The sequence below is a fragment of the Monopterus albus genome, unplaced genomic scaffold, assembly GCF_001952655.1.
Source record: "Monopterus albus unplaced genomic scaffold, M_albus_1.0 scaffold17.1, whole genome shotgun sequence".
Lineage (NCBI taxonomy): Eukaryota > Metazoa > Chordata > Actinopteri > Synbranchiformes > Synbranchidae > Monopterus > Monopterus albus.
In genome coordinates, this window is record NW_018127897.1 from 2,268,857 (window position 1) to 2,281,873 (window position 13,017).

The window sequence follows — 13,017 nt, forward strand, 5'->3', positions numbered from 1 at the left end:
AAGCTGCACAATGACTCTGCTGCACATGCTTAAAAAAAAAAGAGAAAGGCTGACCGTTAAGGACTAGGCTGTCGTTTTGGCACTGAAAATGATATACCAGATGGTTGCCTCAACATCCTCTGACTTTGATGTACATGCATAACAGAAACGTAGGAGGCTAAAGTCATCTAAGGCTGAACATTCGAAGTTCAGCTGCTTCAAGCTGAAGAACTTCGTCTTCTCCTCAGGCTACTTGCACAGATAATGCTGGAAAGGACTGGAGTGTTGATGCCATCTTTCATATTTAATTATGCAGCTAGCAACACTTCCATAGATTCACCACCGATAAGTCAATCAATCAATCAATCTGTGCACAGCAGCTAGACACCATGACAGTCACTTCATGAATGGTCACATAGGGTTGCATCTTACAATACCACACAGGTCTTTAAAGCAAGAAATATATCTGTGCCTGAAAAGAATGGATGGAAGAGGGGTTCATAAAGTGAAGAAATGAATTAGTTTAAAATGAACATGCGTATTACCACAACTGATACAACTGATGTGACACAAAGTGTTGATTGTGACTGAACACCTAGGTTACTCTCAAAACAAAAAATATAGACACACAAACAAAACACAAATGGAAGATATTAGATACTTTGGTGGTACGAGATGCTAAAAACATTGCCTAGGGACCTGTAGGCCACATGCCAGATGGATGATGGCTGTGGTGATGTATATTGTGACCCATTTCAGAAAGACAATAACACCAAATCAACCGTTTCTCATGGTGAATCCTCAAATTTACTTGAAAGGACCAAATGCTGAAAAATGCATTATTTAGTCAGTTGGGGAATGTGGTAATAGTGTCCACGTCAAAGCAAAACTTTCAAAAACAAAGCGTGACAGTTAAAAAATACACATGAATAACCACAGAAATATAATTTTCTACTTTCTAATCTGAAATAACATCAGACCAGCACCAGAATTCTAGTGTGTGTGTGTGTTTCCAAAATTATCAACTACTGTGCTTCCATTGGTCCCTTGCTTTGCTTACTTATTGACATACAGTTGTAATGTGACATGAAACACTCAAGATGGAATGTCTCTTATGTTTTTACAACTTGTACTGCATAACACCTACATAAGAGGCACTGCCTTTTCTGGGCAGTGAATTGCACTCAGAAATTTCTAAGATTAGATCTTTGTCATTGCACTGCAAGAGAACTGCCTCTGACACCTGAACATTCAAAACTATGAACTCTTGAAGGTGTCTGTTAAATTCAGTTACATATCCCAGGCAGCCCTCAGCATGCGAAGGATTTTGTTTCTTACAGTTACCATTGCTGCTAATAGCCCCCATTTCTCATCTGAGAGAGAACCACACTTTAACAAACACTAACAAGTCTACAGTAGCACTCTGTTATGATAAATGACATGAGACTATGTGCAAAAAGAAAAACAAACAATCTGACATGCTCGTATTGTGCTGTCCTACACTACAGTTTTGTAATTAACAATGATTAAGCATATGGCAATGTCTTGTAAGGACATAGCCGCTTACAATTATAGCGTGGGAAGTTGTTAAACATCCACACCCTTGCGGTGTTCCTTCTTTCACTATTCATTGTTTTACCTTCACACCTGTTCTGACTTCGGACACATGAAAAGCTGCTGATGACTCAGAGGAGGTAGTTTTAATTAAAAATACAAGACGTGTTACAACAACCCTCCCTTGCATTTCAGAAACTGCCTTTTAATAGATGTCAAGCAGGTGCCAATTTTCTTCTTAACATGAGTTGGGTTATGTTACGAAACAAGCAGAGCAGCATAGTAGCTTTATCCCATCAGCCACCTGTGACAGCTCAGGATTCAGAGTCCTCCAGGAAACTAGGCTCATGTTAATGTCTCACAGATGAGCCCTTTTGAAGACTTGATTCATTCATCCATCTGTCAGTGTGCGCAGAGGTACTGCTGACTGACTTTCAATCACATAAGAGCTTGGCAATGAGATGAACTGTCTTAAACTGATCAAGAGTTTACTTCATTTCCATCTACATCTGTGAGGTTCAAACTTTACACTTCACTACACATGTTGATCATATTTAGCAAAGTTCTGGCACAATCTAAGAGCTTCTGTTTGGTCTAATCTACTTTAGGCTTGAATTCTAGAAGGCAAAAATGAAGCTCACATGTGTTAATCCAGGAAACCCCAGCTTCTACATAAAGAAGTCTGCAGGGGGTGGATAGGAAGGAGTAAATGTCGATATACAAATAGAAGGAAATTGAGATACACTGACTGGCCTATACAATAGTCACACCTATACAATATTATGCACTTTAACATCTGCGTTTATGAAGGGCATAATGTCTGTTTTTGGTGAAATTTTCATACAAGTAAAAATCTAATTATGTGTTTATTAATGAGGTCATAGTTAGAGGTGGTGTTGTACTGGACTATTCATTGATATATATATATCAAAGACACAGCAGAGGTGATTGACACCTTAAGTGCCTTTTCTCACAGCTTGTAGCCCTGCCATGCCTGTGAACTACAGCCTCAGGAGGAGAAAACAACAAAAAACTCTGACAGGTTTGGGTTGGGTCACTTACACCGAGGCTAACAGTGCCCCCTGATGGTTCCTACATGCTTAGTGCCAGGGAGGGAATGGTATTGGTAGGGTGAGAGGTGTGGCTACAAAACCACGTCACCTGACATCAAAGGTAGCCTGGATCTAGTCTTTGTTTGCAGGCAGATGGAGGTGGAAAGAGCACTACTTAGCAGCTAACCTGTGGTCTTATCTGCTGGACAAATCAATAGCAGTGTCTGAGAGCAGAGCAGAGTGCGCTCAGGGGTAGCCAAAGGGGTTACCCCTGGCTTGTTGCCCCCTGGGCCTCTCCTGGGGGGTACCTGCTTGTCTCTTCACTGTCCATCTCTTCTGCCTCAGCACTCCCATCCTGCAACTACTTGTTCATGCACAAGTGTGAAACAAAGCCACACATACATACACTTATACAGGTATGCTGTGACATCTTGAAGAGTATGGTGGAGTATATACTAGCAAGTTCAAATGCATACATGTACACCCACACACACACACACACACACACACACACACACTGAGAAACATAGTGATAAATGTGCACACACAGTTTGTTCCAGTACCCACTAGTACATGGACCACAAACTATGAATGGCTTCCCACTGTAGTGGTCTCACAAGAGGGCAAAGGAGCCCATAGCTAATGCACAAAAGAACACTTCCCCCCACCTGACCCTAAAGCCCTGGAGAAAACTCTGGCCCTGAGCAACAGTAAAAACAGTAGTCCCTAAAGCTGCAGGAATCAAATACTCTAAAAAGCCAAGACCCTTCCCCTCGTCTCTCCTCCACTTGCTGCTGCTTTCTTACTTTCAATCACAGTTAACATCACAGAACAAGGAGTGGGGAGATGGGAGAAGGCAAAACACAAGCCTGCTGCACAATGCACTTGTCAGGCAGTTGCATGCTCTGACATTTGAGGCCATAGGGACCTTGTTGAAAAAGCAGATGCTCACTGATGTACAGGCACAAGAACATGGCAACTACACAAGTGGCTGAAGCAGAAAAAAATAGGCACAAACACATGACAGAAAAGAACAAGGGATAAAAGCTGAAGATAGCATGCTCGCACAGAATGTAAAAGCTTGACCACAAATACACAGCAAAGGAGACAGCACATGAACATACAGTCATGGCCAAGGGGAAAAATATTGGCAACCCTGCATTTCTCTCAGATGATACACCACTTCTCCCAGAAAATTGTTGCAATCACAAATTCTTTTGATTTCTTTTGTTTGCATTGGAACAACACAAAAAAGCAGATCAAAAGAAACCTAATCTGACATACTCCACAAAGAATTCCACCTTCAATCCAATATTTGGTAGCGCACCCTTTGGACAAAATAACTGAAATCAATCACTTCCTGTAACCCTCAGTGAGTTTCTTCCACCTCTCTACTGGAGTTTTGGACCACTCTTCTTTTGCCAGCTGCTCCAAGTCTCTCAGAATTGAAGGGTTCCTTCTTCCAGCTGCTGTTCTGAGATCTCTCCACAGGTGATCTATGGCATTTAGATCTGGACTCATTGCTGGCCACTTTCCAGCCCATTGTCTAAAACCATTTGTGGTGCTTTTTGAAGTCTGCTTTGGTTCATTGTCCTGCTGTAAGACCCATGACCTCTGATGGAGACCCAACTTTCTGATACTGGGCCCAAAATTGTAACCCAGAATTCATTGGTAGTCTTCAGATTTCATAATGCCATACACACAGTCAAGACATCCAGTGTGTGAAGCAGCAAACCAACCCCAAAACATCAGTGAACCTCCATCGTGTTTGACTGTAGGGGCTGTGTTCTTTTCTTTAACGGCCTCATTTCGATTTCTGAAAACAGTAGAATGATGTGCTCGACCAGAAAGCCCTATTTTAGTCTGATCAGTCCACAGGACATTCTCCCAGAAGGACTTGGGGGCTGCACAGTTGAAGCCCCCAGAAGCTATTGAGTTTTCATCAATACTAGCTGAATTTTTGGCCTCAAGCTGAGAGTTGAAATGACTTTTTTATTTTGCCCACTTAATGAATTTACAACATATAACAAGACACTTCTCCCCCCTCATTAATGCCTAAAAGACAGGTATATACTGGCAAGTATTGATTACAAATGTTAATATGAACAATTTTTTCTTGCATGGTAGACACAGTGGACAAATTATCCCCCGAGAGTATCAGGAAATATGTGGACACCAGAAATGAGACGTGTTTGGAAAGTCATATCAGAAAAATATCCTAGCTAGATATTCAGAAAGTATCAAAGCGGTCCTAATCTAGACTCAAGACACCTCCAGATACAACTTTCTATCATGCAGTGATTGGCGCACATCTAATAAGAATTTCATCATATATGGGTCATGTCTTAAAATATCCAGAAAAAAACAGCTCTGGATTCAGGGGTATTTTGTGCAATGAAAATAAGAAGCGTTCTAATACCTCTAGTACCCAATAAACATTTGCATCCTAATAAGAAGAAATATATACCGTGTATGGAAACCACATACAGCTGCATAACTACATGAACTCCATACAGTTTAATAAAGAAAGGCATGCATACAGTACATACAGTACATATGCGCACAATGAAGCATACACTTCCGCACAAGAGGCACACATAACACTATACTTCTGATAAAAACATGGCACACAAAAGAGACAGTAAATATGGAGTGGTTGAAAGATGAGATGGGAGGAAATCATATAGAAATAAAAGAGAGAAACACAAGACAGAAGGCAAAGTGAGAGAGGTACAGAACAGTAAGAATCATGGTGCATCTCCGGCAGAGTGAAATTAGTTTTCTCAGAGGACCGCAGGCAGTGTTATGGAAATCACTGGCTGGCAGCTTCTTTGGCTGACTGTAAACAGGATCTTGGTAAGGCATATAGCCCCCGGTGAGGCCCGCAAAACCTGGCATCATTGCAGTGCTATGTTGAGCTGCAGCTCTCCCACGGTCCCTCCTTCTATCTGTCTGGTTCCTTTGCTCCAACCTGCCCAAACTCCACTTGTGAGTAATTTATGAAGCAGAGCAGGGGTGGTTGCGGAAGTGGTACATGCACATCCTGACACCAAATACATGACATGCTCCACGTCTTCCCATGAAACTACAAAGAACCCTTTTGTCTCTACACAAAAAAGTAGTTGAGGCATTCAATGTGGTTGTATCATTTTGTGCACTACTGTGAGACAGGCAGTTAATGACAACCCTGTTTAAGAGGTTGAAGCAAGATTAGAGCAGTGTTTCTGCAAATGGTTAACGTAAAACCTAATTAAGCTGTTCATTTAAAGAATATGACATTACCTAGCGACATTGTCTTGGTTATCTGGCAGATTTGTCTCCTGGTCACTAATGTGATAACACTGCCAGGTTACTTTAAGAAAAGCAGGCCAAAATACTAGCCAGGAGTTAAGGGACCCTTGTCATAAAAACCTATGATAACCAGTGGACTCAGGCATGTTTTTCTAATATTAGTAAGTGGCCAAATACTTCAAACCGGATCTCCTACATATTTCACTTTGTAGATGTTTCCACCACAATTTCACTATCTCTTTCCTCACAGCCTATAAATCTATTCCCAAATTCAGGTGTTAGTGCCAGGATGAAACAAGCTGATGGTTGGCTGTTGGCCACCATTAGGCTGTCGGTGAGCGTCTGTTGGGGCTCGTCTTCCCAGTGTGTCCCGCATTGTTGGCAGCTTTCCGGCTAGTTTGACATGTTTAACCAGCATCAGCCCGGTCAGGCCTTTTCGGCAAGAGACTCTGATTGGCTGAGAAGAGAGTGGTAAGGGAAAGACCTGGCAGTCTGTCACTGTAGTAAACATGATTTCACACATTTAGTGCACTTTCTCCTTGTCTTTTCTTCTTCCACAAACCAAAAGACCAAGGGCAGTGAACACAAGTGTCATTTGCATTCTCTTATCAGACATATTCTTGATTAGAAGCAGTTATAAGCAGCAGCTGTGGTGAACAACAGCTGCTTGGTTTACAGGTTGTATATTTGCAGTCTAGTACTTCTTTGTTCCTTTTCTGAATGGTGAATACAGATACTGCCACCTGCTGGTGGGGGGAGTTATTTCTGTCACACAGGCACATAACGTACGTGGTAGTTGGCCGTTGGCTATAGTCTGTGTAGTATGTTTAAGTGTCACTTTTTCAACCTGACTGACCCAGACAAAAGCGACATAGGGCAATGCCGAGGTCGGCCTTCATTGCTGCTAGTTCTTTCACTTGTCCTTGGTGTGTCTCTGCCCTTACATTTTGTTTGCCTGCGTGTCTGCCCTGTACTATATGTCCAAGTGTAAATGTGTCTACTTGTCTACCTCTTCACAGTAGCTTGTGCAGGTCTCTCTGTTTCCTATTTCTAACAGCACAGTTAGGCCTGCATTATCTTGGCCATGCTGCAAAACAAAGTGCAGTGTTGTAATGCGCACAAAAGTCTTTGCACAAAAGTTAAGTGCCTGAAATATGTGTCACTGTGACTGTGCAAAGCTGCCCATCGACACAGCAATTTTGGGATGAAGGAGTGTCTCCTAATTAATGAGAGAGAAAGTCAAAGAAAGAGAAACTCCCTCTTCCGCAGTTCTCCTTCAAACGAACACTTCCTACGGGACCCCATTGTTTAGACTGAAGCGTCATGGGTAGCCTTATTTACAGATTTTAATTGCTCTGGTGATCTGTGGGTAAAACACCCTCTTGTAACCACCCCACAATAGAATTGTTACTCTTTCTGACAATTGTAATAAAATGCTCTACAGCGTCCAGAGGAAAACACAAAGGAAGGAAACAGAGAAGGAAAGAGAAAAAGAGACAGATGGTAAAAGATGTAAAGAAAAAAAATAAGAAAAATAGAGAAAAAATAAATAAGTAGAAAATATTTTCGACGCAAATTTTCTCAGTGAGAGAAACTAATCCGAACAGGCGGGAAGCAGCAATGAGGACGGGACTGTTGTCCAAAGAAATGTTTGCGCTCCCACCTCAAAGTGACAACCATGAGAATCTCACCGTTCCTAGACCTTCGAAGCGGAACCACAAAGGAGACATGCACTGCATCCATCACACAACACATACCCACCTACACACACAGACAGATTGGGAATGAGGAGGTAGGTCACCTACAAGAAGAGATTAGTGTCACCTGGTATGAACATGGGACTGCCAACTGCAGCTGTCCCTGATCTGAGAGGAGTTGGCAGAGCTAACTCTCGCTTTCATACCATTTTCAGAGAGGTGGTAAAACACAGTTAATGCTGGAGTTAATGCTACAAGATTCCCAGCATTAGAAATTAAATGTAATGTAGGGGGATAAAATTAGGTCATTTTAAATAGGCAGCAGAAAATTGAAGCACATGTACAATATAATGCAACTGAATCCACCCATGGAATATGGACACTATAGTGAAAATGTATTTTTGTTGAGATGGCTACTTCATGAGTTTGTTCGTTCATTCGTTGCAACAGTAAAAACTGAAGTCATATTTTGCAGTAGTATTGTTTTGGACTGCATTTCATACATTGAAGGTCATGAATATTTTGGCACAATGGAAATATTGATCTTTTCTTTAAGTGTTATCAGCCTTTCAAAATGATGAAATTTCTACAGCACTGAAAATACTGATGCCACTGACAGTCCACTGTAGTGCATTCTGTTCCTTTATGCTGAGATAAAGAGTTGCATCTCTTTTACTGTGTGAAAAAGCCCATTTTACCTAAGTGTGTCAAACACTGTCCCATTATTATTTCTGCTGATAAAGGTAATATAAATACCCTGTGCATCAAAGGTCCATGAAAAATTAAACAGCCAATCAGCTGGCAATTATTCTCTTTAATCTCCTGGAGGCAGCCAATGGGGATGTGCCTCCAGTGATGATGGCCTGGAAGGGGTTCATGCCTTTGGTTCTGCACGTTCCACAATCCAAGCACTTACTTTGCATTATGCTCAGCTCAGACTAAAATAAAAGTACGGAAAAACTTTCTAAACTGTTTTATTTGAGAAAATACACCATGTTTAGTATTGATATATTAAATCCAGATAAGTCAATTGGTCTGTGTCTCTCCTAGACTATGGATTGTTTAAAGACATTTCTACTGAACATGGAGACACCCTGTTCATGTTCCAAAGAAGCTGATCAATAGCTCATTTAAAGCGGCAGCATGTGCTGCCATGCTGTTAAGATCAGGTAATGTTTATTGTATTACCACCAGAGCTTAAGGCTATTGAATAAGTGCTGTCGATTTCAAGTTATCAATGCCATGTGTTAAAATTTATTACAAAATATTTAATACTATCTTATGAACTACAATAGATGCAGAGGAGAAGCTGCAAACATGGCTTATTACAGCTATGGCATGAAAACAGAATAATCACTATCTTAACAGCCTGGTGGTGTTTAAAGAGTTTCTATAAGGTCCCAGGTGCTCTATTTCCAAAACCAAATGCAACTATGTTAGGTGTTCTTCAGCAAGTCACTTGCTCCATAACATGATAAGAAACAAATTCCTCAAAACGCTGTGATAACCTGCACCTCGGGTGGCACTGGAGAATTTGTGGGGCATCTTCCTTGGTCTGGCATCACTGTGGCCATGGCTCGACCAACCCGTTTGATTCCTGTCACTCTTGTCCACACTACCCTCACAAACACTGACTCCCTCCCAGCTCCAATCGATAGGTGTTCGGAGCTGATCAATGCCAATAATTCTCCCCTGGTCTTAATTAGAGAAACACATCAGATACAAATGACATCTCAGATCAATTGACAAGTAGAGGGTGAGAGGAGGAGGTCATATACATAGACAACTTTCAGCCTCTTTTTACACAACATAAAGTTGAAAAATTGAAGTCCTAAATCCTAAATTTCAAGCAAACATCTTTGCGGCCTCCTACAAAACATAAGCAGCCCATTTCCAAGGCTCCCTCTGGATTGCAAATTAGTCAGAAACTTGACTTACGAGTTCTTAAATGTGCTGATAAAATATAGATGGAGAGAGATTCCATCATGTCCCTGTCTGACTTCTCCACCGTATGTTCTTTCCTTTACTCATCATCTCCATTTTCCACTCCATCTCTATGGTGGATGGATGGATGGATGGATGGTGGTGTAAAGGCAGAAACAGGTTGACAGGCTCCTTAGCCACATGGCTGAGTGTATAACTAGCAACATTAGTGAACACCTACACACAAGGAGTCCATCAAAGACAAAGGTAGTTAGTGTGACATCTAGGGAAACACACAGGTACACAGAGGCACACCTGTGTACCAAATGTTAGAATATGCATGTTTATTTTATTGGCACATGTTTGCACACTGACACTGACCTACACATATAATAAGGGAGTCAATAGTGCTGATTTTCCTTGTCAGCTCCTCGGCAGGCACTGGTTTAAGGGGACATCAATCTGTGATGTCAGCACTTACCTAATGAACCCTGTCAGATCGATGGAAGTACTGGTCCGCTACAGTCTGCCTTTACAGCCTGGCCTGCATTTATTTATACTCTGAATCTTCTGGGATCCATACGGGCCCAGGCCGCAATGTGTCCAGGTGAGTGCGCTTGTGTGTGCATGCAGCTGTATAGGCTGAGAAAAAGAGTGTGCTGATGAACCTATTTGTTCTGCATGTGTACAATATGTGTATGCTTACAACAGTAAATGCAGTGTTTTAATACACATGACCAAAGGCTTGTACCAGTATTTGTTTGTAAATGCAATTGCACTGCAGATCTACACAACAGTATGTTTTTTTTGTTTTTTTTTTGCATGCCTACTGTGTGCTCTAATACACATGACCAAAGCCTTCTACCAGTATTTGTGTGTAAATGTAATTGCACTGCAGATCTACACAACAATATGAATTTTTCTTTTTTTTTTTGCATGCCTACTGTGTGCTCATTTCTGTCCTATGTGTGTATGTGTGGGTGGATGTGTTTATGTGCTGCACATGTGTATATCTACAGTAAGCATACTTACATGTTCTGTACATTTTGTGTGCATATCTGGATGTGCTAAAGGGATAATGAGCGCCTCCATGTGTATATGAAAAGACGAGGATGTGTTTGTGCATGTATGTGAAGTACTAATTTATTACATAAAAAAGACTGGGTTGCACTTTCTATACATTTAGACAATTATCTGTATCTAGCACCTGGCCATCTTGAGACCTGTGGACCTGCACTGTCCCTTCTTTTCTGCCAGAACGAACGAGTTTATAGGCTGACTGGCAATAACAGTGACTATGGAGGTGGCAGCAGCATGAGATGCTGTACAATTAAATTAGTTCCATTGCCTTTGATCGCCCTCACCTCGTCACAATTTTGCATGTGACACTTCAAATGCAGGAGTCTTTCTGCGCCCTTTAATTGACCAGAATAAATATATTATATTGTGATAAGTGTCGCAATTGTAACAGATTGTATGGCGTGACTGACACAAATCATAGCATTAGCCTTGCCTCTCTTATCGGCGGCCTCCTTGTGCCTTTTCAATAAACAATCTAGTAGATGGAAAGAGAAAGAAAGGCAGAGCAAAAGAGAGATGAAAGGAAAGACGGGGGGATTGATGGTGGGCGAGGCGAATGGGAGTGCTGCAGCCATGATCTAACGTTTACCCACTTAACCATTCAAAAAGTCATCTTCTTCCATCAGTGCCTCACTTGGCGCTGAATGAGAAACATTATCTTTCCAGAGGAGTTATCATTCACAGATAGCTTCCTCCTTCTCAGCAGCCTGCCATCATGCATATCCAACACTGGACATTGTGAACGTGTTGTGTTTGTACGTCTTTCTATGTACATACGTATGTCTACTAGTATAGGCATGTAAATGGTGTATGAGGTTTGGATGAGAAAAAAGAAAAGAAAGGAAACAAGAAACTATGTGCATGGATTTGTTTTTGTATGTTCAGATTTACATGTGAGGCCATAAGTGTAGGGGGTTGAAGGGAGAGAAGGAAGGGATGAAGAGAACTTGACGTGTTAATCAGTGAATCCGCATCCATCCACTAATGTCTGCCAGTGTAAATAAGGCCCTCATCTCCTGCCGTCACATACGCTGGCTTTCCAGCCCATTAGGCCCGAGCTGGCTGTCTGAGGCGGCCCACCACTCACCGGAGACTCATTTACGTGTCTATAGGCATCTGTGACTGGTGATAGGGAGCCCACGTGAAATTAATGGGGATATGGGTGTTGCCAGCCAACCAGCCAGCTCTCCTGTGCCCACACACACACAACATACACACACACTTTACACACACCAATAACCAGTTTGAACGCTTGAATGCATGAGCTCCCACACCTACAAGTGCACCCACACACACACAGAGAGAGAGAGAGAGACAGAGAAACACGGACACAGACACATTCAGTGGTTTTTAATGCATGCTGGGTAAACTAACCTTTGCGGTAAAGATTTAGCAGCTTTATTAGTTTAGGAAATGGCTGTAATTAAGGATAATTCATAATGGCTGTTTCTCTCCTCTCTGCAGTATTAAAAGTGGGCAGGCCTAATTTAGCCCGCTTGCATTTGTGCAGTAAGGCAGTAAAATGGGTGGGGATGGGGAAATACAGGCACAGAAAGCAAAAGGGAGGTCTCTACAAGGCTAAGATATACTGTATGATCAACAGGCCACCTAAGGGTTATTGTCTAATAATCTTAACAAATCCTTTATAGAATGGAATATTTTACAAACAAACAACTTATTTGTCAGACAGTTTCTAAATATCAGGCATAGGGCATATACTATGAATCTTAATAATTTCAGATTAGGAGTTATTTGGATGTTACAATTAAACTACTTCCATTGCCTTTGACCATCCACAGAACATTGTGTGATACTTTACAAAAAGGAAAAAAATTTAAATCACCTGAGTTGTATTTCTTTAGTTAAGTACATCAATACACAACTTCTGTAATCACGGATGTTATGACACTAGAATCAGTCTCTAAAACATGACAAAACAGGGAACTCCAGTCCAAAACAACGAGAGAGTAATGTCTCAGTGCCAGTTGGGTACCCAGCCAGGGTGGAGAAACAGGGTTCTGTGCACATACAGTACATAAGCTCCCGAGAAGATGTGTGTCTTTGAGCCCACCCCCTCTACCCCTCCCCCACTGGAGGTGAGGCATGGAACTAGAGGATAGGATCAATAAGTCCACAGATGCTGCCAACTACTCTCACTCATTACTACTGATGAATAATAGAAGACAGTCACTAGCCCCATCAGGAAGAAGCTAAAGAGAAAGAAGCTAATACAGGAATATGAGGGCAACAGTGAGATTCAGCTCAGTCTCACATGTCAAATTTATTTGCCAGTGACCTCTTATAGTACATGTAAAGAAACAACAAGTACCTGACACCAGCAGTTGGTGTTACATCTAACAGGAGAAATATAAGATATGGGAGCATTTGTTCAACATGCCCAACTCACACATTCCACAAAAAAGCTAATTAGTCTCCCAGCT

The 13,017-nt window shown here is 41.6% G+C and overlaps 1 protein-coding gene across 4 annotated transcripts in view; it reads right to left on the reverse strand.

Moving 5' to 3' along the window:
* Positions 1-13,017, reverse strand: part of fto (FTO alpha-ketoglutarate dependent dioxygenase) — a 131,824-nt gene that overhangs the window by 14,591 nt on the left and 104,216 nt on the right. The gene's annotated exons all lie outside the window — the stretch shown is intronic.